Raw genomic sequence first — 6000 nt, forward strand, 5'->3', positions numbered from 1 at the left:
TTCTTCCTCATTTATTCCTTCAAATTCCGTTCACTGGAACAACCTCCCTTCGTATATATTTCCTGAAAATTACAATCTACAGAAATTCATGTCTAATGTCTACAAGTATCTTCTTTCATCTTCTCAACCTATGCACTATACTAAGTACTGTAAATTCTAATACCTCTCGTGCAAGGGTTTTCATAAAAAAATTACTTAAACACACATTCATCACCATGCCTTAAAAATATAATATTTATCCAAATAAAATTTGCTATTGCTATATGTACTGATCACGTAATTCTTCAGTGGGGCAAAGATAACTTGGTTGATTTCAATCCTTCTAAAACCCATTCCTCTCTTATATCTGGCAAAAAGGATTGATTCTTCTGCTCCTATGTTTATCTTCGATGACACCCTGATTTCCAGAAAAGATCACATATCTCTATTGGGGATTACCCTGACTTCTAATCTCCCTTAACATAAGCATATCACAAATACTGCTTCCTCTGCATCTAAAAAACTGGGGTTTCTCTTTCGCTCTCGGCGTTACTTTTCTTCCAAAGAGCTGTTCACTCTGTACATATCGCAAATCCGCCCTACCATGGAATATTGTTCCCACATATTGGGCGGTGTCCCTAGAACCTCTCTTAGGCTTCCAGATTCTATTCAGAAGAGGGCAGTTAGGTTAATAATTGATCCATCTCTGACAGAGTCTCTCCACTCTCTGTCTCATAGATGTTCTGTTTCTGTTGCATGTTTTTTTATAGATACTTCCATGGACACTGATCTTCCGAATTGGCATCTATAATTCCCGATCTCTCTTTCAAAGCAGTCTGAACACGTGCCGCAACCAGTCAGCATCCTTTTACTGTCCAACTCTTCTTCTTCCTCATTTATTCCTTCAACTTCCGTTTCTTGGAACAACCTCCCTTCTACGTATTTCCTGAAAATTACAATCTACAGAAATTCAAGTCTAATGCCAACAAGTGTCTTCTTTCACCTTCTCAACCTTCAGTCCATGCGCGGCACTAAGTAGTATAGGTTGTAATACGTCTCGTACCTGGGGTTTTCACTTAAAAAAAAAAAAAAAAAAAAAGACACAGCATGTTCTTTCTCTCACGGAGTCATGATACCGACAATCATATGAAATGTACGAAAAAAAAATTAGTAGCTGGCCACACAACGTGTCGTAATTCAAAAGCAAATTCTGGTGTTACGAATCACTTCCACTGCACATGCGTAAACCGCGATAAGGCAAAATAGTGCTGTGATAACATAAATCGAAGTATTGATTACAATAAACGACGTTTTTCCTGTTTATTCGTATACGTTTAATTGGGACTTCACGATAAGCTGCGTGCACTATATATATATATATATATATATATATATATATATATATATGATTATCTGAAATACAGAAAATTTTAGAATTGGACTGTGTATGTCATTGAAAATGATATTACGAATTTTATATATTTTATTTATTTATTTTTTCTTTCTTTTTTATTGTTATTTATTTATTTTTATTTTTTTTTAATTTAATTTTATTATTATTTTTTTTACTTTATGCTATTCTCATCCTTATTTCTTCGTCTTCTGCTGTCCTGTCTCCTGGGAATGTGTGTGTGTGTGTGTGTGTGTGTGTGTGTGTGTGTGTGTGTGTGTGTGTGTGTGTGTGTGTGTGTGTGTGTGTGTGTGTGTGTGTGTGTGTGTGTGTGTGTGTGTGTGTGTGTGCGTGCGTGCGTGCGCGCGCGCGCTGTTGCCGGCTTGCTGGTACGGTGTTCTTTTGTATGGCTCACTGGGCAGGCTTTCCAGGTGATCGCCTGCCTGGTGACAAAACGGCCAGAAACAACTAAACAACACAACAACACACACACACTGCACGAACATAACGTTACACACATTTCTGGCCTGTTACAGTGCTCTGTAACCATCACAGTGTACAAAGATGGAGTTGAACTTTCGTTCAGGTGCTGTCCTTCATAAGATACTATACATGTCTACATGTCTACATACAACATCGTTTTAATTTAACTGTCATTTTGAATGTACGATCTTTATTGACTGCATATATGATAAAAAGGTAAAAATACATAACATCATTTATAGACGGAAAATATATTTAATTACGTTAAATAAATATATACTCGTTACAGCCAAACAGGCTAGGGGCTAAAAATAAATTTTCTGTTTATACTACAGGACAGCCGCATAGGGTCAGATGCGGCTGTCCTGTATAAGGATGTATGCATGAGATGGTATAGTTATACCATCTCATACAGTGAGGATATGGGTTTTATCACCGTAAGTTATTCCGAGTTTTTTTTTGGCCCGCACAATATGCCGATCGGATAGTGAACATCTTTGTACATAATACACGATAAACTTTATAACCAAGAGTACCACAAGTGCCACTTTGGTTATAGTACTGGAGAACTGTGACCGAAGTGGTCAATGTGCCAAAAAAATTCCGAAACAAGCACCATATTATCTGTGAGTGATCACTTACTATCATTAAAAACTTTGCGCCGGGAATTTCGTTATTTAATCCCGGAAAGAAAAGTAGGTGGGAGGATATAAGTAGGTGGAAAACTGTAACACTTCTACTCCTATTTGGCATAAAGCCAATTCACGTGCCGTAATGTAGATGTACAGCGCAGGGAGTTCGAGGACGTACTGCGTTTTTGCCCTGCCTTTGTAGTCTGGCTGAAACGATAAGGAAAGATGATCGGGTGTTCCATAGAAAAAACCGGCGGAGCTTCTAGAATTTCCAGCCCGAGTCAACCATAAAGTGTTCCTTGAATCGGAGGCACACAGGGAACTGATGAAGCCGGAAGAGATACGTAGCTGCGATTCAGTTGAAGCATGCGTAGAGAGCTAAGATTTACACATCGACGTATTCTCTTTTTATTCTGTCGAATTAGATGAATAAAGTCATTAGGTGTTCTCAATGAAATTAGACCCTGTGACCCCGTTACATAATTCGAGAACCAATAAAGTTAGCAGACAAAGCAAAAGAAATACATCATTCATTCCACTGCTTTAAATTAATTATTTTAAACCGATAACTGTTATTATAAAATAGTTTTACATTTTTTAAAGAAACTGGAATAAAAATGGATTTAAAAAAAAAAAAAGAAATAAGAAGCTGCGATTCTGCAAGAACATGCGTAGAGGTTTTAATGGAAAAGCTTGAATGGAATAAATAACAAATTTCCCTCTAAAAGAATGTTTAATCCAAAATGTACTGAACAGGGGGATTTTCACGTTCCTATTTAGTGTTCTTAGATTTTCAATTTTCTTGAAAAGAAAAGTTATTACGCATTTTGGCATTAAAGCACTTGATACTCAATATACTGTACTCAATAATTGTTGAATATATCGAATATTTCATTATTCACTCAATGATTTCTATTATAACAGAAAAGAAAACTATACGTTTTTCTTGCATAGGATCAGAGGGAGGTTCCTTCTGGTTTGTTACTAAAATAATTGTGAGAAAAATTATGTCTTTAGTACGACTAATGTTAGTTAACGTAACTCTAACTTTTAAAATTGAAAACAGTTTTAAATTTTAAAAGCTAAAGAACATATAACAGAGTTTCGAGAACCTTGCTTTCTATGTATGAAAAACATTACAAAAATGTAGAAAACATTTCATTAGTTTTATAAACTAATGAATCTGTAATCATATATTCGTGACTTTAGTTATCAAAATAAGCGGTATCCTTCTTGTCAGAGACAGCTTCTTTTGCAATAAATTCTAGAACCAAGTTTTGCGCTTTGTCACCATTTATCTTAATGATCAAGGTAATGGTAACGTCTTCACAAAGTCTTATGAATTCTCTAAAAATATATTTTATTTTATTGCAGGATGAGGGATTAAATCGATGGAATGAGGTCAGATAACAAGCGTCAGGTCAGGAAGATCTATGAAGCATAATTTCGAATATCTCATTAGCTGAAGAAGAGAATTCTTCTCCCAAGAAAATTGTTAAAAAAAAAAAACAACCATACAATCACACATTCATAGCTTCAAGAGATTGTTTAAATCCTGCAATAAAGAGTTCCCAATTAATTAATTAATTTATTTATTTATCTACATTTTATTCTACAAGTTTCCAGAGAACAAAATTATATGAAAAGGAAAAGAAATCTACAAGTGATCACAAGATGAAATACAGTAATAACAAATGTAAAAATTTCGAAATGATTTGTAAATATTCAAATGAATTTGGTAAGAGGAAGTACGTTAAGCAGCTTTGAATCAAGATCAATCTGTTCAACTAGAGCAGAGGATCCCAAGTGTGGGAACCCCTGAGAGGCACACTTGTTTTTAGGGGGTGGGGCGGTGTGGGGGCGCTTTTTGTTTTCATGAAGCACTTTGTCACATATGGACAAACCATCCCACTAATTCAGGTACGAAGCGTTTTTTGATTTATTTCTATTATTCGTATTGTATATATTAATTTATAAAACTATGTATATTCATAGTTAAATTTTATGGCGAATTTTTTTAATTGCACTTGTTCTGGAACTTGGAGGACGCGTGAAATTTATGAAAAATTACGGGGGCTCAAGGTATAAAAAGTTTGGGAACCTATGAACCAGAGTAATCAATCTGTAGGATTGTCTACTCTAGTAATTTTTACTGTAGAATTGTTGACTCTAGTAATTTTTCCTCTAGGATTTTTATTGCAAGATTGCTTACTCTAGTTCAGTGGTTCCCAACCTTTTTTGACTCGCGAACCCCTTTCAAAATAATATTTTTTATCGCGAACCCCTTTCAAAATAATATTTTTTATCGCGAACCCCTTTCAAAGTAATATTTTTTTAGCGAACTCCTTTCAACATAATATTTTTAAAGCGAACCACTAAGCCTATATTCTCTGAAATCGTATAATATTTTTGAATTTTTATTATATATTTCCAGTACTACGTTTTTATAAGCGACATAGCGTAATAAAAATTATTATTAAATAGTATTTATACTTTGTAAAGCAGTTATCAATCAGTCCAAACTACATTTCGAACAGACTAAGAGTAGAAAACTTGCTTCTTGTCCAATGGTAGCCTACCATTCTGGTCTCTTGCCAAAGCTGTTTGCTGCAATTTTTTCCCATCTCTGTTCCCACTTCTGTCAAAACCAGATGGTTCTGTTGCTAAATCAGTCAAAGATAAAGCTGACCTGCAAGCATCCTATTTTTTTTCCAACTCATGTATTCATGATCTTGGTAAATAACCTCAAACCATTCTTAGTATACTCCATTCAATGCCTCCTATTGTCTTCTGTCAAAAGGATGTCAGAAGGATTTTGATGAATCTGATGCTAAGAAAGCTCCAGGTCCTGAGGTATTTCTCCACTTGTTCTCAAAATCTGTGCCCTCAAACTCACTCCTGTTTTGGGTCGTCTTTTTTTCACTTTCTTATTCCAAAGGTATTTTTCCTTCTGCTTGGAAATTTGCTCATATCCAGCCAGTTCTTAAAAAGGGTGACAAATCCCTTCCATTAAATTATCGTCCCATTGCGATTACTTATACTCTTTCCAAAGTAATGGAGAAATCAATTAACCGCCAACTCTTAAACTATCTGGAAATCTTTCATCTGATCATCGATTGCCAGTACGTGTTCCGTCAGTGTCTTTTCACTGGTGATATTCTGGCTTATGTTACCCATCTATGAACAAATTCAATGGAAAAGTTTGGTGAAACTCAAGCCATTGCTCTTGTCATTTCAGAGGCCTTTGATCGTGTTTGACATAATGGTCTTCTAAATAAGCTTCCATCCTATTGTTTACCAGCTGTTTTTTGTAATTGGGTATCCAGTTTTCTCTCTGATCGTTCACTGGTTAATGGTAACGGCTCTCTGTCTTCTAACTTCTCCACTAATGCCAAGATTCGGTTCTTTCCCCCACTCTTTTCCTCTTGTATATTAATGACCTTCTTCCATTGACCGGAAATCCGATCCATAGTTTTACTGAAGATAGCACATTGCATTCCACCTTCCAGTTTGAGT

Source organism: Mastigoproctus giganteus, chromosome 2 (genome assembly GCF_048544385.1).
Source record: "Mastigoproctus giganteus isolate SK-2022 chromosome 2, ASM4854438v1, whole genome shotgun sequence".
NCBI lineage: Eukaryota > Metazoa > Arthropoda > Arachnida > Uropygi > Thelyphonidae > Mastigoproctus > Mastigoproctus giganteus.